Raw genomic sequence first — 27,743 nt, forward strand, 5'->3', positions numbered from 1 at the left:
TCTACAGCATATCGTTGGCTTACTTCTAAAACCTCGTATGTGACAGTGCTCTTCCTACCCATTATATTCCTTAGGACTGGTCACGCCTCCCAGTCACATGTGTATATGTAGTCCATCAGAACAATTTTCGTAGTGTTCATTTTCCTATGCTGACGTGTAAAGGAAAATGGGCCTTACCATACCGTACTGTAGGGATGTTGTTTTCATGGCGAATTTAAGCACTCCTACAGTTTAAAGTATTTAAGGTTCATTTTACTTTACACGTCAGCATAGGAAAATGAACACTACTAAAATTGTTCTGATGGACTGTACATCCATATGTGGCTGGGAGGCGTGACCAGTCTTAAGGAAGAAAATGGATAGGAAGTGCATTGGGAGATACGAGGTTTTAGAAGTAAGCCATCGATATTTGTTATTTTTTCTTCTACTTCAAAAAGTTCACCTACATGAATATCACATTTTTATTCTTCTTTTTCCACCGCTTGTCCCACACCTGTGGGGTCGCGGGTGCGAACTGTGTCGCACATGTGGATTTGGCCCTGTTTTACGACCGGATGCCGTTCCTGACGCCAACCCTATATGGAGGGATGCAATCACTATTGCGTGTTTCTGCGGTGGTTGGTAGTTTAGTGTGTTGTGTTAATATGAAGACGAAAGTGTTGGGACAAACACAGACACCCAGTCCCCGGGCGAGAAATTCCCCGACCCGGCTGGGAATCGAACCCAGGACCCTCTGCACCGAAGGCTTCAACGCTGACCATTCAGCCAATGAGTCGGACACCTGCATATCACATTTAGTAGTCATAAATTGCCCCTTATCGAGGCAAAAGACTCATGAAGTCACTATACGTGAGACTCCAAATCAGGTTTCAGTGTACGGAGCAGTTTAACTATTTCACTTTCACTTGGGCAAAGACTAACTCCGTTGTTCTTTTTTCCTTCTTTTAATTACGTTTTGAGGTAGATATTCACAGAGAACGAGTGAACTTGCGCATGTTGGCTAAAGTGATTGGCCATCTTACAATCTGTGCAGTACAAACGGGAGCTACGGAGCCTTCGTCGAAGAAGGCACTTACTGAGAGTAGAACAGAAGGATATATGTGGGATCAGCTAGGAATTAAATAATGTGCAAGAAACTAATTGTTGTTGGTATATTTTAGAGGCTAGAGATGTGACCCAACCCATGCATCTCTTTAGGTAGAAACTGCCTAATCTCCTTGACTACTGTCGAGTCATTAATAGTATATGTAACTGTAAGTAATTATTTGGGTCTAAGTTTGTTATAACTGCCCCTATAATAATTAAATAATTTACTAACCGAATTTTTCTAGGAGCAGGAGTGTGGAAAGCAGGAGTACGCTACACTCTCGATAATTGGTCTTAGTTCTGGATCGGGATCTCTGATTTCTGGGCTCCGTAGCTTCACAGCCCTCCTTTATGAATACCAAGGATTCTCTTTCGTGCCTTTAAGCACGATTTATGTTTAGTACCAGAGATCACATTATAAACATCCTTGAAAAACTGACAATCATCACGTCTGAAACGATAGTATGTAAATAGGTAGACTCCAATTACAAGCCTTCCCTTCTATTACGGTAAGTGGGAATGTGGTGACAGGGTGGACAGCGAGTCAGAGATATAGCTTGTGGTCTCAGTACATCCGCACGAATTTGCTAGAGAGAAATCACGGTGCTTGTTCAGTGCCAATACAGTATCGACTTTGAAGCAGTGGAAATAAGTTCCCGCAGCAGGAATGCATCCATATTATAAGACAGATAAGTACTGTTTTTCTTAGGGCATGACATCGTCACTAGCATCTCATCAAGGCGACCGTGGTTCGAATACCAGCCAGTGTTTACAAGATTTTTTAAAATTATCATGTTCCTGTGGGTCGTATTTCACGTTATGCTGGAGGTCTCGTGGCTATGATCACTATGTTTGGAGACCAACATGCTGACGTTCAACTTAGCACTGGAAATTCTAATTCGAGTAGGCCTACCTGTCCCAGGAGACAAGTCATACTTCATCTTCCCAACTTCTGCATTAGTGGACTATATATCTAATTTATGCTTTAGATTGTAACTTGTTTCTTTTTGTGTTGTATTTTATTTCTTTAAATGTGAATATGTAACATAATAATAATAATAATAATAATAATAATAATAATAATGATAATAATAATATTTTACGGCTCATTCGTTTATTGATCAGCGTACTGGCCTTAGGTTCAGGTTTGGAGATCGGGTGTTTGTGTTTGTCTTAAATCCGTAATACATCTCTTCATCTGCAAACAACACACCAGAATACCAAGCGCCAAAAACCAGTTAATAGTAAATACATCCATCCAAATGTTGTTCGTGCCAGAAAGGGCATTCGTCCGTGCATTATACTGTAGGAGTGAGTAAATACGTCATGCATACATTCCTGCAGCGGGCCTACGGTACAATGTATGCAAGGTTCATTTTCCTGCACACGTAAGCAAATGAAAATGAACGCAACGACAATTGTTCTGATGGACAAGGCTGAGAGACGTGACCAGTCTTAAGGAAAATAATGGTTAGGAAAACCATTGTCAGATACCCGGTTTTTCACGCTCGTTGCATATCGTCGCTGGAAAGGTAAAAGGTTGTATTCCACAAAGCTCTTCCTATCAATTATTCTCCTTAAGACTGGTCACGCCTCCCAGCCACATATGGATACGCAGTCCATCAGAACAATGTCCGTTGTGTTCGTTTTCCTATGTCGACGATTAAACGAAAATGAACCTTACATGCATTGTACACTAGGAGTGCGTAAATACGTAATGCAAACGTACATTCCTACAGTACGGTACTGTAAGGTTCATTTTCCTTTACACGTGGGCATAGGAAAATGAACACAACAAAATTTGTTCTGATGGACTGCATATCCATACGTGGCTGGGAGACGTGACCAGTCTTAGGGGGAATAACTGATAGGAAGAGCTTTGTGGAATACAACCTTTTACCTTTCCAGCGACGATATATTTGTTCTTCTTGAATACGAGAGCTGAAAATACTGATTATTACAAGTATATGAATGCGAATGGCGATAGCTGTTGTGTTTTCTTTCGGAAAATGTCAGGATACACGATTCTCTCATGTATCCAAAACTGCAATAGAGCCATTGATGGTGGTAATGATGATGCTTGATGTTTAAAGAGGCCTAACATCTAGATCATCGGCCCCCTACACCCATTGAAGGGAATACTATCTTCAGGTTTCAATCAAGTGGCAAGTATATCAGTCGTACTTCACGCTCGATGGATAAATCATTTTTGGTCACCAAGAGAGGATTTTTCTTAATTTTAGGAAGGAAAATATTCCCATAATTATGACACCAGTGAATTGGGACGCTCTCTTATACTTTCGAACTGCAGTTCATTATCATTTGTTTCAAAAGGATCATTGAGCGTATAAAACGAATCAAATTCGATATTTGTTTAGAAGGAAGCCATACTTCCCAGTGTCGACTTGCTTAAATGTAACTTCAAAGCTTTTCAGTCTCTTGAACACACAAGTTCAATAGAAATATTACACTATAACATACTAGTAAAGAAAAGCATGTTATTCTGTTTAACAGTGTGTATTATTATTTCTTGTTTAATAATGTGTTTTCCTGTTTGCAACTCGAAACGACAATATATTTAATTTCTTTATGATGGCATCAATTTTGTCTTCAGTGGTGAATACTAAACTTTTCGACCCTGAGAACTAGACTTCAGTGAATTTAAAAAACTGATTACGTTCGATAGGAATGCGAGATTGGAGAGTTAGGAAATGTCCGTCAAGCGGTTTCTTAAGTCGAACTTGGATTCTAGTAGAAATACCATAACCTCATCAATTAAATTGAAAAATACGCCAAAGCTCTCCCACGAGACATACACTGCACTTTGCAATGAAGCAACAAGTGTTCGCGATTACTTCCCATTTCTTCACACAAAGGTTAAGAAGCGAAAATTAAGGGGCGCGATTTCATGAAGTTCACTTTTTCTTTTACAGTTCATCAAGAGCACATTTCATTGTAATGTAGCTAGAATACCACGTGCATCAAGCGCTTCCCGATTAATGCTACATTGAGAAGATTATACAGACGGTGCTACTGACTGATTAGGGACTACTAACCTTTCTTATTTTCCCACTATAGCCCTTGCACCGCCTGTACACACCCCAATATATTCAGTCCAAACAATTCCGCTGTCATTGATAAAAGTTATTGAGAATTTCAGGTAGTGTTTCGCTCGTTGTGTGTAATGGCACAGATTTACGAAACACATATCTCACCGTTGAATTGATTTACTGTAGATAAACATATCGAACATATTTTTTACTTTGAATACTTCTCGCCAAATGTGGTAAGATAGGTGGGGGGGGGGGGATAGCATATTTGGACTTGTAGAAATTCAGAAATACACTGACTGACAGAGCAAATGCAACACCAAGAAGGAGTGGTCAGAACTTTATGCCAATTGCAGGGTAGACTGACGTCACTGAGGTATGCTCATGATGTGAAATGCGCCGCTGTGCTGCGCACGTAGCGAACGATAAATGGGACACGGCGTTGGCCAATGGCCCACTTCGTACCGTGATTTCTCAGCCGACAGTCATTGTAGAACGTGTTGTCATGTGCCACAGGACACGTGTATAGCTAAGAATGCCAGGCCGCCGTCAACGGAGGCATTTCCAGCAGACAGACGACTTTACGAGGGGTATGGTGATCGGGCTGAGAAGGGCAGGTTGGTCGCTTCGTCAAATCGCAGCCGATACCCATAGGGATGTGTCCACGGTGCAGCGCCTGTGGCAAAGATGGTTGGCGCAGGGACATGTGGCACGTGCGAGGGGTCCAGGCGCAGCCCGAGTGACGTCAGCACGCGAGGATCGGCGCATCCGCCGCCAAGCGGTGGCAGCCCCGCACGCCACGTCAACCGCCATTCTTCAGCATGTGCAAGACACCCTGGCTGTTCCAATATCGACCAGAACAATTTCCCGTCGATTGGTTGAAGGAGGCCTGCACTCCCGGCGCCCGCTCAGAAGACTACCATTGACTCCACAGCATAGACGTGCACGCCTGGCATGGTGCCGGGCTAGAGCGACTTGGATGAGGGAATGGCGGAACGTCGTGTTCTCCGATGAGTCACGCTTCTGTTCTGTCAGTGATAGTCACCGCAGACGAGTGTGGCGTCGGCGTGGAGAAAGGTCAAATCCGGCAGTAACTGTGGAACGCCCTACCGCTAGACAACGCGGCATCATGGTTTGGGGCGCTATTGCGTATGATTCCACGTCACCTCTAGTGCGTATTCAAGGCACGTTAAATGCCCACCGCTACGTGCAGCATGTGCTGCGGCCGGTGGCACTCCCGTACCTTCAGGGGCTGCCCAATGCTCTGTTTCAGCAGGATAATGCCCGCCCACACACTGCTCGCATCTCCCAACAGGCTCTACGAGGTGTACAGATGCTTCCGTGGCCAGCGTACTCTCCGGATCTCTCACCAATCGAACACGTGTGGGATCTCATTGGACGCCGTTTGCAAACTCTGCCCCAGCCTCGTACGGACGACCAACTGTGGCAAATGGTTGACAGAGAATGGAGAACCATCCCTCAGGACACCATCCGCACTCTTATTGACTCTGTACCTCGACGTGTTTCTGCGTGCATCGCCGCTCGCGGTAGTCCTACATCCTACTGAGTCGATGCCGTGCGCATTGTGTAACCTGCATATCGGTTTGAAATAAACATCAATTATTCATCCGTGCCGTCTCTGTTTTTTCTCCCAACTTTCATCCCTTTCGAACCACTCCTCCTTGGTGTTGCATTGTCACTGTCAGTCAGTGTATTATGACAAGGCTAGAAATTGTTATATAGACTATCGTCGCCGGGACGAAACCTCCTATATGATAATATTTTAGGATATATACTGACCCGCAGCACATGCGTTATGAAGAGCGAGAATGCCTTGACGATATGCACACAATATTGCACCTTAAATGGCAGAACCTTACCGGCCAAAGTTCCAAGCTAAAATATTTTACACAGGAGGTTTTGTCCCAGCAACGACGATATATTACTGAATATATTCTTCACACCAGGCAAGTTACAGTGAATCTGTTATAATCTAAGGTAGTCAATATTTCATATAAATATAAAGACTACCAAAACTGTGTTCGTAATTTCGTCCCCCATCAAATTTTTGAAAAGTAAAATTAATTTTAATACATTTTCCTTCCTAACCTTACCATACACTTTCCCTATAAATAATAACTTGAAGGTGATTTATGAAGAGTGCTTTCTTGGTATTCTTTTTAACATAGCCTTTTAGCGTTGCTTGTGGATAGTTAAACGCTTTACTTACACGTTTGTAACCCATTATCTCGTCCCTCACTGCCTTAATAGTCTTTTTCATTGCCTCCTTATCCCACCGCTTGCGTTTTCCCATCTGAAAATAATAATCACAAATAACAAGGAAAATGAAGAGGGATGAAATTACGAACATACCCTGATTTATTACAATGGCCGCTACAGTAACTCACGCCAACCACCTCACTGTAGCGATTACACGCCAGGAACTACACCACACGACTGAAATGCAGTCCAGTATTTCATCAGTGCTCACTCTAGGAATAACAGGCTCTTAATTTGAATGCTGCACTAACTCAGCTCAGCAGAATCCTCCGTGTTCACGGAAACTAAATGGGGTGCACACAACTAACACTCGCAACAAGAAAATGGGATTAGGCTACAGCGTGTGCGCGCTGGTAAACATTAGGTACCAACAGTGCAAACTGAAAATCCCTAGGGGGGGTGAAATTAGGACGGAATTTGCCCCCACTACATTATAAGTTATGCCTTTGCTGGCAGGACCTAGTGTTTACAGTGCACTGTGTCTGCTGGTTTGGGCTAGAGCAATTTTGTTACTTTCATTGATCTGTCTATCTTATCCTTGGTTTTGTCAATATGAAAGTGACTGAGGTATGAGCGGTGCTAGTAATGCCATTACCGGGCAAGTTGGCCGTGCGCGTAGAGGCGCGCGGCTGTGAGCTTGCATCCGGGAGATCGTGGGTTCGAATCCCACTGTCGGCGGCCCTGAAGGTGGTTTTCCGTGGTTTCCCATTTTCACACCAGACAAATGCTAGGGATGTAGCTTAATTAAGGCCACGGCCGCTTCCTTCCAACTCCTAGGCCTTTCCTATACCATCGTCGTCATAAGACCTATCTGTGTCGGTGCGACGTAAAGCCCATAGCAAAAAAAAAAAGTAATGCCATTCCTTCTGCGGCCAGTCCCTGCTATGAATGGTGTGAAAATGTTGCTCATAGGGTCGGTTGGTGCATGCATTTTGGTGGATTTGGTAGACTGATATGTAATAGCAACTTCTGGATCGGTGAGGAAAGCAACGGGAAACTACCTCACTCCTCATTTCCCTAGTACGCCTCTTCAGTGATGCCTAGGCCATCTATCACAGCTGATTGCAGAGCTGTTGAGGATCCAACCAGCCTTAGGGCTGAAGACTGAACATACATACATTATGAGTTTCAATGCAGGAAGAATGAACTATTTTCTTATCGTGTTTGGACGTACCGGTACCTTCTTTGCAATTATGTCCAGAACATCATAAATAATCCAGTATTCTTTTTAGCAGGATCACTGTGCCAGGTTTCGAAATGTTGAAAGTTTCATCACTTCATTTGATAACAACTCACAGCAAACCACTCACTGTGATTCTTGTTATCATTTTCTCGAGCACCGTGAATTACAAGACGAAATATATTTCATGATATTTTCGAATTCTCTTCGTTTTCCTCCATTTCATGTTCACTGTTGTATATTTTTAGCGAACCTTATTGTAATCATCGAGACATATCTACACTGAATTGGAAAATCACGAACACCCAAGGAGACAAGAATTTACCAATAGTACAGGATATAGGTGTATAACCGAGTGAGTTGGTCATGCGGTTAGGATCGCGCAGCTTTGAGGTTGCATTCGGGAGATAGTGAGTTCGAATCCCACCGTCAGCATCCCTAAAGATGGTTTTCCATGGCTTCCCAGTTTCGCACCAGGAAAATCACCTTAATTAAGGCGACGGCCACTACCTCCCCAATCCTAGCTCTCTCCCTCCCTTCGTCGCCGAAAACCTTCCATGTTTTAGAGGGACGATAAACATGTAGTAAAAAAGAGAACAAAAATCCACAGTTCTAGTGCTTTGGACAAGGAACTGAACATTGAAAATATTCCTTCACGAAATGTGGAAAAGGGAACTTTTAGGTCATGAGGGAGAAGTAAGCCATGAGATTGCTTACAATGTACACAATATTTATTACTATAAATATATACAAATGAATATATCTTTTGTCAGATGTATTTGAGTTTCTTTCTTTTCAGACGATTTAGCTTGCTTCCCAACACTCCTTACTCATGATGTCTATGAACGATGTTGGTTTCTTCAGCTGCCGGACTCGTGATTGATACATCCTCAACATGTGATTACTTTTGTTTGAGTATCGATACAAGTATAGCTCTGTGAGTACTAACGTATAATACATTATTTCGAGTGGTGTAATCTTGCTGAAAACTACATCGAGAGTCGTTCCGTTACGAATACTTATCCCCATGTGTTTACTAGTATACATTAAATAATGCTTCTCGTCTAAATAATAATGACTGTTTGTGCAGCTGGATTCGACTTGAAGCCAAAGTTGAAAACTCCACATGAAATCAAAGGGCAGTAATACATATCTTCCTTCCTACTAATATGAAGTTCCATAACACCAATATAGAAGGTTATGAGAGCCGTGTCCATCAGAAGCATCAATACATCTACACTAATGTTTGTTATAATAAAACGCTATAACTGCAACTATCTGTTCCACACCTTGTATTTAACGAAAGTCGAGCAAATATCACCGCATGGAGCATTAAGAACATCGATTTAGATAACATAACCTCAAACAGGAAACTCATCGATTGACTAACTCTACCACTAGTACTGCTTTGGTCACATCAACATGACCCCATTCAAATTGAACTGCGAAATTCAAAATCTGGCAAACATTTTTTAACAAAGGATCATTATATTTATTGAAATATTTAAAATGAACATCGGATAATAATTATGGAAGAAGTTCATTTTTAAAAATTGTCCTTTTTTGCGGGGTTTTCGTGAATAACATTTGGACCAAATATGATTTCCAATGATTTCCAACATTTTCTTTTTTCATTTTATGGAGCTCTCCAAAGCACACATTTTGACACCTTCAGCATTTCCCTCCCTTCAATACTTTAGTCACAATTGAGTGAAATAGGTTAACTTTACGTAATTGCTAAAGTGGGGCTGGGCTCTATACTGTGTGATCTAAGAAACATTTTCAATGTTAAAAGTTACCACGACACAAAGAACACGAGAACTGGCATCCTGAATTATTTTTTCTTTAAGAAATGAAAGAGAAAATGGGGGGGGGGGGGGGGTTGGACTTAAAAAGAAAACATGTTTGTCCTTGGAATGGGATTCAGCGCGTCACTGCTTTGTGCCTGTGGCCAGCTGACCATACTTACACATTCTTGGTGCAGTCGGAGATGAAATGTATAAAAAAACAGTAGATACCGTGAAAAAATAAGTTGAATATCGTTCTTCGCGTATCCCTTTCGTCGTTACAGGCGACACCTAGGGGACCGTGGACCACAAGTGGAATCGGTGACATATTGACATTATATTAATCATATAATCCATATTCAGTTAAATCTGGCATTATCGCCCAATGAAGGTGTAAAAAAGTACTAGACTAGTATCGCCTTTATATTAACAGTTGTTACTTATTAGAGTATCCTGTAATTAAAAAAATCTACGATCAGGTTGTTTATTTAAAAATTTTACTTTCAATTCTTATGAAGTGTGCGTAAAACTGGAAGTCTCGCGGTTGTGAATACCATATAAACCGCAACGTAGAACTACAAGCTTTTTCGCATGCTTTCAGTTTTTATCTATTTGACCTATTTTAAAGCTTGAAGAACGGAAAATAATTTCAGAAAATGTATCAACGGTAAGATATATCTTATATAAAGATCCTCAAAAGGTTTACACTAATTAGTATTTATAATAAATATATTTTGCAATAAAACGGTCTTGGCTCTTTTGGCGAGCGCTTGTGTGCTTCTTCTTAAACATTCTTTCAGGTGTGAATTCCTTCATTTTTCTGTAGCCTTTCAAGCAAACTTTTCTTCCTTGTTCTGAATACCTCCCACGTACATTCATTCCCTAAAACCTGCAACTCATTTTCGAACTTGTTGAGACTGGGTGAATTTCGTGACCACTCTTGACTTGAATTCACTGAGTGTCAAGAAACACGTAACAGAATTGGCTTTGTGAGCCGGTGGTGAGTAATGTAAAATTGGAATCTTCATTCTCAAATCATTCCTTGGGAAAATTTTTGATTTCGAGCATTAATTGATTACTATAGGAGTATAAGAATGTGACAGGGTAATTTACTTTTGGTAGTCACAAAAAAGTATTGTACAAGCAGGGAAATAGGCTCCATGAGAGTTAACCCTTATAGAACATTGCATGCTGTGTCTAGCAACGTCTAAAAATTGCATATCCTCTGCTTGACAGACCATCATTCTGAAAACTTGTAGAGTTTTAAGTTGTTCCACATCGTAGAATATTGTATGGCCTAGTTATAGAGTCCTGAATGAGTTGCACTTTTACATTTTTATAAGAATATTTATCATTATTGGTTCTGAAGAGAATCACGACTGGTGCAGATTGACTCAGCCTTCATAACGTACTCATGTAAAGTTGTTTGTTATTGCTCGTTACAATTAACATCTGAAGATCAATCCACTTTGCTTCTTCTTAGGAAAAAACTTAAAATATTATCTGTTTATATGTTGCTGGTAACCAATCCAGTAATTTGTGTGCCTAACGCTCTTTACACAAGCTTTTTATTCCTTTTAATGCAAACTCTCCGAAAGTGGGACATTATGTTGTGTACTTAGACTACACGTACCTTTGTTTGGTACAGAAATGTATTGGAAGTTAAGTGCAAACCAGTTATAGTTTCTCGTCTGTAAATTTCAAGGTCATAAGTTTACCTAATAATGCAAGAAATATGAACATTCAGTATGTCAAATTACGCATGTGATACCACCAAATTGAGGAAGACGTCAAATATGCCACGGATCTGGGCATGATTTAAAAATTGTAAGCCAGCCTTCAATGGAATTGTTTTGTGACAGGTTTCAGTAGGAATTCTTTCAAAAAATCAGTGATCCATATTCGAATAAACCTTAACATGTTATTATTCAATCTTCTCAGTACAGTCCGTGCTCTATTTCGCTCTTATATCAATATTAGGTAATTATAGCTGATTTATATCCGTTAACTTGGAGACTAGCTTATCCTATCTACATTCACACGTTTCCAGATGAGGGTGAGGCAAATCTTCCAATTAGAATTTGATTCTGAATCGTCGAATAACCCTGAAGGTCGTAATTTCATACGTGCCAGCAGATTTGATCACACTGTTTAACTTTCACATAATCTATAAGGCTATTTTAAACTGCTTTCTCTCAACATCTACCTTGTACGGTCACGATCTGTTCTTTGAAACTTTCTTAGAAGCCTGTATTTCTAGTCAACATCACTCATTATCAGTTGGGTACAAGAAGAGAACAACATGATTCTGAATCAGCTCATGGTTGCTGGGGCCGATGACCTTAGATATTAGGCCCATTTAAACAACAAGCAAGCATCATGGTCACTGTTAACTCTAATGAATGCTCGGCTTCATAGCTGAGTGGTCAGCGGTTTGGGCTACAGTCTTCAAGACCTCGGATTCGATCCCGGCTGGGTTGAAGGATTCTAATCTTAAAAGATTAATATCTTGGGTTTGGAGACTGGATGTTTGTGCCGTCCCCAGCATCCCTGCAACTCGTAAACCACACAAATCTATTCTTCACCACAATAACACGCTGTTTCCTCTACACGCCAAGCACTGCCCACACACATGGAAAGGTCTGTCTTACAGTACAAGGGCTGCACCAGCCAAACGAAATTATATTATTATTATAATATTATTATTGTTACTATTATTGTATAACGAATGAAATAAATACTTCAGCATATTATTTTACCTCAATACAGGAACTGCTTTCACTTCAGTGAATGGGTCTAATCCATTTCAATAAATGAACTACTTTTCTACACTTTTTAACATTTTATTTTACGTCGCACCGACACAGATAGGTCTTACGGCGATGATGCGATAGGAAAGGGCTAGGAGTGGAAAAGAAGTGACTGTGGCCTTAATTACGGTATGGCTCCAGCTTTTCCCATGTGTGAAAATGGGAAACCACGGAAAACCATCTGCAGGGGTGCTGATAGTGAGGTTCGAACCCACACTAACCGCGCAACCACTCGCTCGGTTTCTAGCTTCGTACCTGGCAGTCGTTCATCATAAAGAGTGAAAGAAAAGACTTTCTCCAGTTTTGAACACGATTCTTGTTAGCTTCACTGAATGTTTCATTTCCTTCTCTTCTCACCTCTGTACTTACGAGGATGAACTCCTTGTTCTGGCTTCGTACTGACACACGAGTCCTTATTGAGGTGCGTGGCGCGTGTGACCTGAGGATCGACCAGGATATGGGATCAATCGGCTGGTTCCGCTAACACTCTTCCGGCCACTGATTAGCAATCGTCGCTCGCAGCTAAATGCCAAGAAACTGCCAACCCTGCCAAGTTCCCAACCACTCCAGTCCCACTCAAACTACTATAAACATATAATTGCTTTACTTGCTTTCCTGATCGATAGTTTTTGGATTGAAAAGTATGGATCCAAGGTATACTGTCACAAAACACCACCAGTCTAAAGAAATAATAGTCACTTTTATTAACATTTATTTTAGAAATTCCTATTATGGAAGTATTTTCGCTAGGATAGGGAAGGAAGCGAACATGGCCTTAATTAAGGTACAGCCTGGTGTGAAAATGGGAAATCATGGAAAACCATCTTCAGGCAGCCGACAGTGAGGTTCCAACCCACCATCTCCCGAATGCAAGCTGATAGCTACGTGACGCAAACCACGTGACCACTTGGTGGGTTTCAGTATTAGTAAACGGAAAGAGGTATTTGAGTGCCCCTAAGTTTCGCAAATTTGATTTGTAGTGTTCGTTTCATTCCGCCATTACCGACTATATTCCGAGTATTCCTGAACAAACCAGTGCATACCCCCACCGACACGCGTACCACCGGTTGGTGAACACCACTTTAGATAATAAACAAGAGTAAGAAGTACTTTTATCTCTTAAAGAGTATGCCTGGTACTCCTGCCCCTTTAATATATCGTCGCTGGAAAGGTTAAAGGTTGTATTCCACAAAGCTCTTCCTATCAATTATTCCACCAAAGACTGGTCACGCCTCCCAGCCACGTATGGATATGCAGTCCATCAGAACAAATTTTGTTGTGTTCATTTTCCTATGCCCACGTGTAAAGGAAAATGAACCTTACAGTACCGTACTGTAGGAATGTACGTTTGCATTACGTATTTACGCACTCCTAGTGTACAATGCATGTAAGGTTCATTTTCGTTTAATCGTCGACATAGGAAAACGAACACAACGGACATTGTTCTGATGGACTGCGTATCCATATGTGGCTGGGAGGCGTGACCAGTCTTAAGGAGAATAATTGATAGGAAGAGCTTTGTACAATACAACATTTTACCTTTCCAGCGACGATATGAATTACACGTCGACTTGTTTTATTTTCCTCTCATCTGTTCCCTTAGTTCTGCCCTGAAGTGATCTACCTTCTAATGTGTAATGTTTGTGTATTCCAAACCCAATCGGCTCACCCCGATTCCATGTATTAATGTATCACATTTCAAATGCCGCTTAATCTGATTTCATATTCACCTTCTATCCAAGCATAAATCTCACAAGTTGTGCCAATCTCCGGAAGAGGAGCGTCAAACACTTAATTTCTCCTTCCTAAAGATAATTTGATATTAACTGTTCTGCTGTCAATTAAAGACTTATTGTATTAAATAATGGTTATCACCCCAAAATGCCAATGAATTTACACTGTGCCTAATATTTCGATGACCGGGCGAGTTGGCCGTGCGCGTAGAGGCGCGCGGTTTTGAGCTTGCATCCGGGAGATAGTAGGTTCGAATCCCACTATCAGCAGCCCTGAAAATGGTTTTCCGTGGTTTCCCATTTTCACACCAGGCAAATGCTGGGGCTGTACCTTAATTAAGGCCACGGCCGCCTCCTTCCAACTCCTAGGCCTTTTATATCCCATCGTCGCCATAAGACCTATCTGTGTCGGCGCGACGTAAAGCCCCTAGCAAAAAAAAATATATTTCGATGGCTTACTTCTAAAACCTCGTATCTCCCAATGCACTTCCTATCCATTTCCTTCCTTAAGACTGGTCACGCCTCCCAGCCACATATGGATGTACAGTTCATCAGAACAATTTTAGTAGTGTTCATTTTCCTATGCTGACGTGTAAAGTAAAATGAACCTTAAATACTTTAAACTGTTCTTCTTCTTCGTTTTGCCTCATGACTGAGGCGTCGTGACTATCATAATATTCAGCCCTCTAGCCGATGAACCATACTCCGCCATTCTTCCCTATCTAAAGCTTTCAATGTGGTCACTCTGAGAGAACACTGTAGGGGGCCGTTCACCATGTCAATCCATCGCGTTGGTATTCGTCCTCGTTGTCTGGTTCCCTGGACTTTGCCCTCAACAATCAGCTTTTGTAGACTACCATCTCGGCGCATTATATGTCCAAAGTAGCGTAAAATTCGTTGAGAGACCTTACACGATAGACGAACTTTTATCTGAAGTTGGTTCAGGATTGATGTGTTCGTGCGATGAGCTGTCCAAGGAATCCTTAACATTTTCCTCCAGCACCACATTTCAAAGCTTTCTATCCGTTCGCGATCACGTTTGAGGATGGTCCACGTCTCTGCGCCATACAAGAAGACTGAGAAGACTAGAGATTCAACGAGCTTCTTTTTTGTCTTAATGGTGATGTTGTTATCTTTCCAGATCTTCCGCAGACGGATCATTGCTACCTTTGCTATTTCAATTCTGCGCTTTATTTCATCTTTGGAACCACCAGAATTGGATAGTAAGGAGCCTAGGTATACATACTGATGTACAACTTCACACCCTCCAATCTGTTTGATATGTGGACTGTTGTTGTTCTTACGATCAACAATCATGACTTTGGTTTTCTGTCGATTTAGGCGTAATCCAATTTCTAGGCTTGCTTCCTCTACTCTCTTGATCAGCTCTGTCAACTCCTCTTCAGATGATGCTATCAAGGTGGTGTCATCAGCAAATCTCAGATTGTTGATCTTGCATCCCCCAATGGAAAACCCTTTGTCCCAGCCTTCTAATGCAGTTCTCATTGCATATTCACCATAGATATTGAAAAGTAACGGTGACAGGATACATCCCTGGCGAACTCCAGCCCTTGTACGAAACTGCTGAGACTGTTTGTTTTGAATCTTCACAGTGGCTGTATTTTCCTTATACAAGGACTTGAGGAGATCAATTAAATGGAGTGGCAAACCCATGTAATCCAAAATTTTCCAAAGATGGTTCCATTTGACAGTATCAAAGGCCTTTTGGTAGTCAATAAAGCACAGATATACCGGAACATTGAATTCTCTAGCCTTTTCTATGATTTGTCTTAGGCTTAAGATTTGTTCTCGAGTACCTTTTCCTTTCATAAATCCAGTCTGGACTTCAGGAATTTGATACTCTAGAAATGCCCGGAGTCTCTTGTGCAGGATATGAAGCATAACTTTACTGGCATGTGAAATCAAAGCAATTAAGCGGTAATTTTCACATTTTTTCCTCGATCCTTTCTTGTGGATTGGGACAAAGATTGACTATACCCATTCCTCGGGCCATCTTCTAGAATTCCATATTGCTTGGCAGATTTTCAACAGCATTTCAATTCCAGCACCGTCTGTAGCTTTCAAGACTTCTGCACTTATTCCATCAGGTCCACACGCTTTTCCAGTTCTCAGCATTTTCAAAGCCATTTCTACTTCATCTCGGAGGATGTCAGGTTCAGGATCTGACTGCTTGTCTATCTTCACTTGGTCTTGTGCATTACATTGTTCACTGTATAGATCCTGGCAGTATAATCTCCATGTTTCCAGAACATTCTCTATATCCACAACATCATCCCCCTTTGAGTTCTGTATATTCCAGGAATATGGCTTGAATTCTCGAGTGATTATTCTAATTTTGTCAAAAAGATCCTTGCTGTGGTTTTGATTTGCTTAAATTCGCCATGAAAACAACATCCCTACAATACGGTATGGTAAGGCCCATTTTCCTTTACACGTCAGCATAGGAAAATGAACACTACGAAAATTGTTCTGATGGACTACATATACACATGTGACTGGGAGGCGTGACCAGTCCTAAGGAATATAATGGGTAGGAAGAGCATTGTCACATACGAGGTTTTAGAAGTAAGCCAACGATTTCCTACACCTCATATCTGTCTGGGTACCAAGTAGAAAAGTTTGTTTCGGCGTATGGATAAAATGTTTTCATAGATTCTGATACAGTAAATAACGTAGACTTCAGAATCGATTGATGCCACTCTGCAAAATTCGAGCAATTTGAAAAATCTGAGATGGCGTACATGAGGGCCGCAGTAAAAATGTCCATTTTGGATTATGGTAATAGTTGCGTGCGAGACATCATTTATAATATTCTTTGGGGTGAAGAAATCTGAATACAGTATTATTTTTACTTAAAATGACTGTGGAATATAATAAGGAGTTTTCTTTTGTTGTAGGTTATGAATGAATCTAATCAAAATGTCTAATAAAAGCGGAAAAGAGTGTATTTTCAAGTGTGGTAGTTAGATAAGGCGGGTAAGTTATCAGCAAAATGCATTCAGTCAATTCTACAAGTAAATTACGTAATGGCAGCACCTTGGATCACCTGGAGCAATGTTTCTCCGTTGATCCCCATTTAGTAGCGTAAAGCTACCGGTCATGCATTTCAATCTACACCTCTAAAACACACATAACTCGTACCCTCAAAAGGATTCGTTGCAGGGAAGATAGAACACAGGAACAACCTAAAAGTGTACTCTATTCAGAGCCTACGGAATTCAACTTGAGGCGTGACTGCATTTCTTGTGGTGAACAGTGCATTGATCGTGATCGAGAAAGTCCCAGACTTTACAACCCTTACTTGCGAGTCAGAGCCATTGATTTCTAAAGAAAGTATTTTCGACGTGCGCAATAAAAGGAAAGGTAAATGGATAGATGAGGTGCAGTTGAGGATATCAGTAGCACCAAATGATTCATGTGCTAAGAAAGCAAGATACCACTACAGATGTCAAAATATTTACTAGGGACAGAAATATTTTAGCCTCAGAAAGTGAACTGGTTTCTAACAACTTCCCTCAAGGTGATCTTGCTTTCTCTGCAGTAACCCAAGGAATGATTGAAAATGTCACTCAAACGTGGAACAGTGTCCAGCTGCACTCTTCATACTTGGGTTTTGGTGGAGGCACAGTATCAAGAAGAGCTTTTGTGCAGAGACTAGAAGAATATTTTGTAATGGAAGTATTGGTACTTTCTTCTCCAAGAGTATCAGGACTTATTTTGTTTAGGAATCACTGCACATCTACACTGATCTCTACAGAAAACGAAGGCGACTTTTTGTCTGAGCGTGTGAAGCCCCTTGATCAAATATTACAAAATAAACCCTGGCTGCAGACGAACCTAAGCATCGTTTGCAAGTCAGTATCGATAGAGTTGATAATGAATGCTATTAAACATTGTTACAACTTCTACGTGAACTAAATATCCCGCATATTGTACCACTAACTATTGGTAGCATAATTGCGAGTTGTTTGAGAAGAAGCCACTGTTCAACTTCAAGTTACTTTTCCAAACTTGATTGAGAAAATGTCAGTCTTTGGCGAGTTCAGTCATTTCAAATTAACAACTACTTATGATGAATTCAGGCGTTTCCACACATCATTAGCTAAGGCAGTCAATCACTAAGATTTTGAATGGAGATACAGTGGCTTAGACAAAGTTGTCGCCAACATATTTGATGCAACCATTTGTTCTGAAAATGGACTGCAACAAACTCATGTTACGGGAATGGTTTTTTTACTATATCACCTGGAGAAGGAAGCAGAGGCAAAGAATGAGATATATTTACTGTACCAAGAATACGTAAGTATGAAGTATCTCTTCCTCCGCAGCCTGCTGTTATAGTTGCCAATTGGCCTGAAAGGTTCCTTTGCCTCCAAAAGTGCCGCTCATGCTCTCAAGTTGTGGCACTGCTGCCTCATAATACGGAAGGCGAAATAATAGAATTCTGATGTGTCTCCAGTCCAGGAAGGAATTAAATAAATTAGGTCGTACAGAAAACTGCATGGTAGAAGGAATGCACCACATCGACGGCCTTCTTTTCAAACCCTTCTACTTACTAATGAATATTTTGCACTTAATGTTCAGCGTGCCCACTTTCAAGCCATTATAAGGTCATCAGCCACTCGTCCTTCTTTACTATACATGGACCAAACATTTTTCGGATAGCGAATAAATGAAAAAGAGAAGGAAGTTGTATCTACACCTGTTCCTGACAGTACAGGTATTGCACCAGACTACAGAGCTGAGCTGACGAACGCTGCTCACCAGTGAGATGTGACTGTCGTTCTAGCAACATTTCATACCGTATGTTGTGTCAGTGATATAAAGAAGAAGTGAAGAACTGCCATCCTTATACTAAATTTTCCAAAGCAATAAATCAAAGAGAGTTCGAATAAGATGATTTTTAAGTGAACTGTTCTTTACGTTGGTAATTTTATCTAATCTCTTCTCAAATATTGTCAACTCATTTCTTGTTTTGTTCCTCATGTCACTGCAATGTGTTCCTCATGTCACTGCAATGTGTTCCTCATGTATAGCTTACTTCTAAAACCTCGTATCTCCCAATGCGCTTCCTATCCATTTCCTTCCTTAAGACTGGTCACGCCTCCCAGCCACATATGGATGTACAGTCCATCAGAACAATTTTCGTAGTGTTCATTTTCCTATGCTGACGTGTAAAGTAAAATGAACCTTAAATACTTTAAACTGTAGGAGTGCTTAAATTCGCCATGAAAACAACATCCCTACAATACGGTATGGTAAGGCCCATTTTCCTTTACACGTCAGCATAGGAAAATGAACACTACTAAAATTGTTCTGATGGACTACATATACACATGTGTCTGGGAGGCGTGACCAGTCTTAAGGAATATAATGGGTAGGAAGAGCATTGTCACATACGAGGTTTTAGAAGTAAGCCAACGAATTAGTTCCACCCTTCATGAGAAATAACTGTGACTTGCTACAGTTTCACTTACATTATCTTGATTATTTTATAAACAAACTATCTAGAGTTCATTCTACTACACATTACGATCATGTTTGCTGACCTAAGAAACAAAAAAAAAAACCATACCGCACACGTGGCAGAAAAACAAACCCCCTGTTTAATGGCCATCATGAACGCCATCTTTGATTTTCAAATTGCTCAATATTTTTGGAGTGGTATCAATAGGTTCTCGAATCTTCATACCATAAGCTATCAAAATCGATTATTTCTTTCATCCGTACTCCAAAACAACGTTGATCTGTTATTTGGCATTTGGCATCCGGTTGCACTTCTAGTATGCAATACACAAGACAACTCAGAGCGCAAAGGGCTAAAGAATGGATGGGTGTTTACAATTTCCAGCGTTTCAGTACGGAGGTCGGCGCTAGGGGAAGTGGTCAAACGCTGAAGACAGAAAGTGTACCAAGGTCAGTAAGTACGCCAGCCATCTTGAGACTACCATTAACGTAGATGATTTTGTACTTGCCTAAGGAAAGTTCAGGTAGTATCGTGGTGTGTGGTATAAGAGGCAGTGGACCCGGTCATATCAAAGCCAAGCAATACGACTGAGGATGTCATCACATTGACTACGTGGCACTCTCATACAGTATCTGTAAGCCATCTGACTGGGCAACAGTCATCCTGTCAGTTCAAGGCGGGCATTTAAAATTGGTTTACTGACACGTTAAAGAACCCATTTTTAGGGTTGAATTCCGACACTCCCGTGTTTATTAAGACATACAGCAACTGAAAGGATGTTACTCGAATAACTCTATCGTTATTACGAGTGGGAGTTTAACTTCGACAATGGAATGATGAAGAAGAAGGTAAGGAAGATTTGTAATCTCATGATGACATGTTGCTTATGTTAAGATCATTGATGTTACGGAACCCCCCCACCCAAACATTGCTTGATTGTTTGACTGGTTTAACGGTGCTACAGATATAAATGGTGTATACAAAATTCCAAGTAGTTGGTAAATTTCATAGAGAAGTAAGTAGGTACATCATATAAGAGAATAGTCAGGCTGAGTGGGTCCTCTGTGGCTTAGCAGTTAGTGTGATTAACTTCCACCCCACCCCCCAGAGGACCGAGTTCGATTCCTGTCTCTGCCACGAAATTTGAAAAGTGGTACGAGGACTGGAAGAGGGTACACTCAGCTTCAGGAGATCAATTGAGTAGAAGGGGTTCGATTCTCACCTCAGCCATCCTCGTTTTGGTTTCCAGTTTCTTCTCCAGGTAAATGCCGGGATGGTACTTAACTTAAGACCACGGTCGCTTCCTTTTCGTTCCTAGCCCTTTCCTATCCCTTCGTCGCCATATCTGTGTCGTTGTGACGTAAAGCAACTTGTAAACATACACTCAGTGTCTACACAGTTAATATAACTTGAAGCTGCCGAACACGAATATAACACGTAGAATAATAACATACCTGTAAAAACATATAGTCTAATTCTTTATATTTTATAGGTATGTTATAGTGTTCTAAGTGTTATATCCGTGTTCGACGAACTGAAAAGCTTAAAGTGTATGAGATATACATACAACCTGTGACAATAAAGTTCGGTGAATAGTCCTGTACTATCAACATAGATGAACACTGCTCGACAGTGAACTTACCCTCCTTCGAAATAGTCCCCTCCCATAACTATGCACTGCTGAGATCGGCGATACATATCCTGGAAACTTTGCAAGACGGCTTCCTTTGGGATGGTGTTCAAAAGCCTCGTCACTTTCGTTGGATGTCAGCAATATCGTCAAATCTCTTTCCTTTCAAAGCGAATTTGAGTCGTGGGAATAGGAAAAAGTCTGGAGGATTGAGCTCTGGCGAGTTTGGGGGATGTTCAAGTTGCACCACCCCCTTTTTCACCATGAACTGTTTGACGATATTGGCTGTGTGTGGGTGAGCGTTTTCATGGACAGAAAACCATTAACCTTGTAGTGCGTACTTGGGTCGTACCCTGCGTAGACGTTTCATGAAACAGGTCAACAACGTACGCTGCAGCATTCAGCGTCGTTCCCTCGGGTAGAAATTTCTTGTGGATAATGCCTTGACTATCGAAAAAGGTTAATCTGCAGTTCGTCCGCAATCATGCGCACAGTTAATCGCCGATCGTTCGTGATGTTTTCGTCACTGACAGCGGTCGCCGGTCTTCCGCTACGGGGGGTGTCAGAATCACTTTCCCGGCCTCCTCGAAAACGGGCGAATCACTCGTACATCACTTTAAGGACAGTGCTTGATCTTCATAAGCACGTACCAGCATCGCATGCGTTTATTTCGGTGTCTTTCCAAGCTTAAAACAAAAGTGTACATTGATCTTTTTGGTCGTTCATGTTCCTGTTCGCAGTTCAGAACCAACGCACTAAACATGCACTGTGTCAAACAGGTCTTACACGGCACACACACGATGCTCAACTGAACAACGTTGGGAGCAGGTGGTCAAAACCTGCTGCTACGTAGGTGCAGCATTGCGTGTCGCCAGTGTCGCCGGTGTTGCCGCATCGACCGTTCTGACTTCATTCACCGACCTTTATTGTTACAGGTTGTTTATTATTCGAATAATGAACAGTCCTAGGCTAAACGCACTTGCACTTCGATATTTACAGTCTACTATTCAGATGTGAAAGTTCCACTTCCTCCATCAGAAATCGAATTATTTGGTCATAAGAATAGGTGTCTATAGACCAGTCCCGAAACAATCCGAAATGCCACAAATTAACGAGGATCGGTAACACATTTCGATACGCAAATTACGAAGATGAAGTGAGCAGTGACGTAGAGTAAATTGATCGAGCTCACCTTATATTCTCAAGGTTACGTTATCGACCTTGGAGTAGTCAGATGGCATTTGAAAGTGCGTGCACCGGGCGAGTTGGCCGTGCACGTAGAGGCGCGCGGCCGTGAGCTTGCATCCGGGAGATAGTAGGTTCGAATTCCACTATCGGCAGCCCTGAAAATGGTTTACCGTGGTTTCCCAATTTCACACCAGGCAAATGCTGAGGCTGTACCTTAATTAAGGCCACGGCCGCTTCCTTCCAACTCCTAGTCCTTTCCTATCCCATCGTCGCCATAAGACCTATCTGTGTCGGTGCGACGTAAAGACCCTAGCAAAAAAAAAAGTGCTTGTATGCTAGAGGCCCATGTTAATGGGTTTACTGACACGTTCAAGAACCCATTTTTAGGATTGAATTCTGACACTCCAGCGTTTATTAAGACATACAGCAACTGAAAGGATGTTACTCGAATAACTATCGTTATTACGAGTGGAAGAGAGTTTAACGTCAACGATGGAATGATGAAGAACTATACCTTCACAGTAAGTGTATTTATGTCAAAACGGCATGATGAGTAAATGCACGAGGCACGAAGATAAACATAATTTCATTTTATAAGTAAAGTGCCATGCATAAAATATATTAAGAATTCAGTATTGGCACTGCAGTAATAAAGTAATGTAACGATATGGTAGGTCGATTATCATGGGAGACGACACTACTATTCTCAGCTATACCAAGCCAATTCGAAATGTATGACAGTTTCGGAAATCGTTCTAATAGCTCCAACCGTTACGTTGCTGAGGTGGAGATAACGTGGCGAACCATTGTAACGACAGGAAATTGTTCCATCTGCTACCACCTGTTAGGAGATTATTTTAATTTCAACTTACACTTTTATCCCTCCAGAAATACCGTATTATGCACTTTAAAAGTTCAAAATTTAAAATAGCTCAGAAAGAAACAATTCCTTAATGCTTGAAATAAATAAATAAATAAATAAATAAATAAATAAATAAATAAATAAATAAATAAATAAATAAATAAATACATCATTTTATTGTATATACGTCCCACTAAAAAGCTTTATTTCTCACATTTTTCCGAGACAAGGAGGTGTTGGAACTTTGTTCTTTTGGAGTTTTTTTACGAACTGGTTGAAGTATTTTTGCACATGAGCCGGGAATGAATTGCAACTTGGTCTCGGAAGTCCAGCTCTCTCCTCATCCCGGCAAACGTGAAAGATTTTTTGTTTACTTCGCACCGACACAGGCAGGTCTTATGATGACGATGGGATAGGAAATGGCTGGGACTGGGAGAAAAGTGACCGTGGCCTTAATCAAGGTACAGTCCCAGTATTTTCCTAGTGTGAAACTGGGGAATCCACGGAAAACAATATTCGGTGCTGCCGACACTGGGGTTTGAATCAACTATCTTCCGAATGCTACGTGCTACGTGACTAGAACCGCGTAGCCAACTCACTCGGTAACTGGTGTGTGAATGTCTACTTATAGAAATGAAGGAAAATATTTCCTGTCTTAATTGTCAAATCACCGGGCGAGTTGACAGTGCGGTTATGGGCGTGCAGCTGTGAGCTTGCATCCGGGAGATAGTGGGTTCGAGCCCCACTGTCGACAGCACTGAAGATGGTTTTCTGTGGTTTCCCGTTTTAACACCAGGTAAATGCTGGGGCTGTACCTTAATTAAGGTCACGGCCGCTTCCTTCCCACTCTTAGCCCTTTCCTATCCCATCGTCACCATAATACGTATCTGTGTAGGTGCGACGTAAAACCAATACCAAAAAAATATATTGAGAGAATTACTAATGTTATTTTACGCAGAAAAGAGCTGGATTGCTCTTGACAGTTACGGGATTTGCAACAGCACGGTTTGCTCCTATCCTTTACACTACAATGGAGTCCGCGCTTCAATTCCAGCCTCGTAGAGGCATCAGTTTCTAGGAGAGCACTTACAACCTATCGGTTGCCCTTAGTTAGAGTACTATACACCGTTGCCCTGATGTGGGCTCATTTATTGCTCAACAGTTTGTAACACACTGTTCCAGAAACAATTACCGAATAAACAGGGGCAATGAGTGCCCATACTAAATGGCCTTAATGTAAAAATGAAAGGTTAAACATGACTGGCCATAAACAAAAGGCTAGGAGCCGAAACACTTGCACTCCTTCTAGAAATATGTACAACCCCATGTGGGCTTATGACCCAATGATACAAAGGCTAAGCCTATACTGACTAAATGAGAAACATTAAACACCAAAGCGAGTGTTACGAATTTTAGAGGTTTAGAAAATTTAGTCACCCCATACCACGTTGAACGAGAATCAACAGAGGGTGAACACTCTTTGTTTGCTTAGCTTACATATTTCCCTGCAGACCGGCTGAAAATACTACATGTAAAGCAGCAAATTTAAAAATTTACATGAAATAAAAGAAGCTGAAATCTTCCCCATAAGCTATCTGCAGGAGCTATCACATGTTTTTGAAAATGTTGCCATTACCTTGCTTTGCTGGGCCTCCCGAACGCCGCCCGCGGCCCCTGCCTCCGTTAGAAGACGCCGCACTCGACTAACTGGAGCAATGAAGAAGACAATACGGCCCTAAAGCAACCAGCTTTTATAGTGTTTTGAGGGGAAGATTCCAGAACTCTTTACTGATAGGCTGGAGTACTGTACACACCCCCAATTGTAATTGGCTAGGGAAAATATTTACAAAATTCTGACAGGTTGATTGCTATTGAAGAAGGAACCAGCAGAAGTGTAGACAACTTTGATAGATGAACAAAAAAAATTTCAAAATCCTAAGGTTTGCCAACTGTAGACATAAACTTTCCTTTAAAAGTTAATTATCGCTGATCCCGCCAGAGGGGGCACTTAACCGATCATAGAGACATCTAACGATAGAAAACCAAAATATCTTGTACTACATCAGTTCAAGTTAGAATACATAGATGGCCTTATAGAAGGCGCGCAGTTTAACTGGCCGGAGGAGGTGTACCCCCGGTTCAATTATTATTATTATTATTATTATTATTATTATTATTATTATTATTATTATTATTATTATTATTATTATTATTATTATTATTATTTCAGATGGATTAAGCTGTAGGCGTAAACCAGCTTTGGTGGTGAGGTAATGTGAGGCGACTGGAGGATGATAGGTTACTTAGGATAATAATGCATTCGGCTCGGCGATGAATAATAATAATAATAATAATAATAATAATAATAATAATAATAATAATAATAATAATAATAATAATAATAATAATAATAATGTTTTACGTCCCATTAACTACTTTTGACTGTTTGGGGGGACGCCTATGTGCCAGAATTTTGTCCCGTGGGAGTTCTTTTACGTGCCTGTATATCTACCGACACGAGGCTGACGTATCTGAGCAACTTCAAATACCACCGGACTGAACCAGGATCGAACCTGCCAAGTTGGGGTCAGAAGGCCAGCGCCTCGATCGTCTGAGCCACTCAGCCCGGCTGAAGGATAAGAGAAGTATAGAGAGACTAAGGCGATTTTAATAAATATGTGGAACTAAATGAGGCCAAAGGGCTAGCTGCAAATAGAGGGTTGTGGAGTTGCTTAGTCAATACAGGCTGAACGCTGTAAGACATAACATGTTATAATGTATGTATGTATGTATGTATGTATGTATGTATGTATGTATGTATGTAACGTCCACTGAATCCAGCTCGTTGCACGAAGATCGCTGACTGAGCACGTCGAGAGATAGGTTGAACGCTATTCTGTCATCCAGCAGTAATTCCCGTCCCTGGTTACTTGCAGGTAGTGGTTGTCTCGTAAAGGGGAATTTGATGGGCCTATAAACCTTGAAATTAATTACCCGACATCAGGTCCGAGGTCATATGAGAATCTAGATGGATATACTTCCCTGGCAATTTTCAACGATCCCCCATGGAAATCTGGCATCTGATAATATAGGTGCACAGAGTTATGCTTCATAACTTGTCAGAGAGGAATAACCGGAAGTGGACATCAATATGTCACAAAACAGTAACCCATTACTTCTTCGTTCTTTTTCTGAGGAGTCCAGTTGATACAGTACCTGGTATGCTGACCTCCAAGGATATGGGGTGAACTTTGAAGAATTGCTGATTATTTCAAGCTCAATTCTGCCAACATTATTTAAATATTATTCTATTTTATGTACGAAGAAGTATATGTTTTGCTTACATTTTAAATTTCGAAGTGATAGAGCCTGGATCTAATTCTTACAATATGTTGGTTTCATTCACTCATTGCAATGATTTAAATTCCTGGTTATTCTATTCATGAATCAAAATACATACAGAAACTATGAGAAAAGGGAAAGGCGTGATGTAGTGTGATTATAATCTCAACTCATTAGGGAAGTTTAAAAGAAACCTTCTATCATCATATCTGCAATCTATATATATGAAAGGACATTTCCTGACTGACTGACTGACTGACTGACTGACTGACTGACTGACTGACTGACTGACTGATTCATCATCGCCGAGCCAAAACTACTGAACATAAAGAAATGACATTTTGAGGATACATTAATATTACAATGTAGATGCTTACTAAGGGAGGAATTTTGGATATTCCATAGCTAAGGGGGTGGAAAGGAGGTGAATTTTGAAACTGAGTGTATCTATATCTCAAAACTTAACACTTTAAAGACATGAAAATTAGTATTTAGAATCTTCTTTAAAAATAAGGAAACACGTATTTTTATATTCGAAAAATCCTCTTAAGTGGTGAGAAAAAAGGTGAAAAAGGGATTGAGTACCTTTTATGAGGACACTTATATCTCAAAAACTGAATATGTTACAGTCTTGAAAATTGGTATTTGACATATTCTTTAAATATAAAGAAACACGTATTTTTTGTTTTTGGAAAATCTTCTGAAGAGGGAGTAAACAGGAGTCACAAATGGAGTGAAATTTTAAAATGAGTATATCTACGATATATCTCAAAAACGTAACATGTTACAGACGTGAAAATTGGTATTTGGAATCTCCTGTAAAAGGAAAGGAACACGCATAATTTGTTTTCAGAAAATCCACTTAAGGGTAAGTGTTAGAGGGGGTGAATTTTTAAAATGAACAATCTGTAGTATATCTCAAAAACTTAGCATATTACAGAAGTGAAAATTGGTATTTTTAATCTGTTTTCAAAATAAAACAACCGGGGGGGGGATGACTGAAAAAGGGTTGAATTATTTTATTAGGATGTTGGTATCTCCAAAACTGAAGATATCATTGGCGTGGAAATTGGGTATTTGGAATCTCCCTTAGAAATAAAGAAACACGTATTTTTTGTTTTCGGAAAAAAACACTTAAGGGGGGATAATGTCTGAGAAAGGGGTTGAAATAATTTTATTAGGATAATGGTATCTCCAAAACTGAAGATATTACAGACGTGAAAATTGCTATTGGGAATCTCCTTTAGGAATAAAGAAACACGTATTTTTGTGTTCGTAAAATTCACTTAAGGGGGTTGTAAAAATGG

The sequence above is a fragment of the Anabrus simplex genome, chromosome 2, assembly GCF_040414725.1.
Source record: "Anabrus simplex isolate iqAnaSimp1 chromosome 2, ASM4041472v1, whole genome shotgun sequence".
Classification (NCBI taxonomy): domain Eukaryota; kingdom Metazoa; phylum Arthropoda; class Insecta; order Orthoptera; family Tettigoniidae; genus Anabrus; species Anabrus simplex.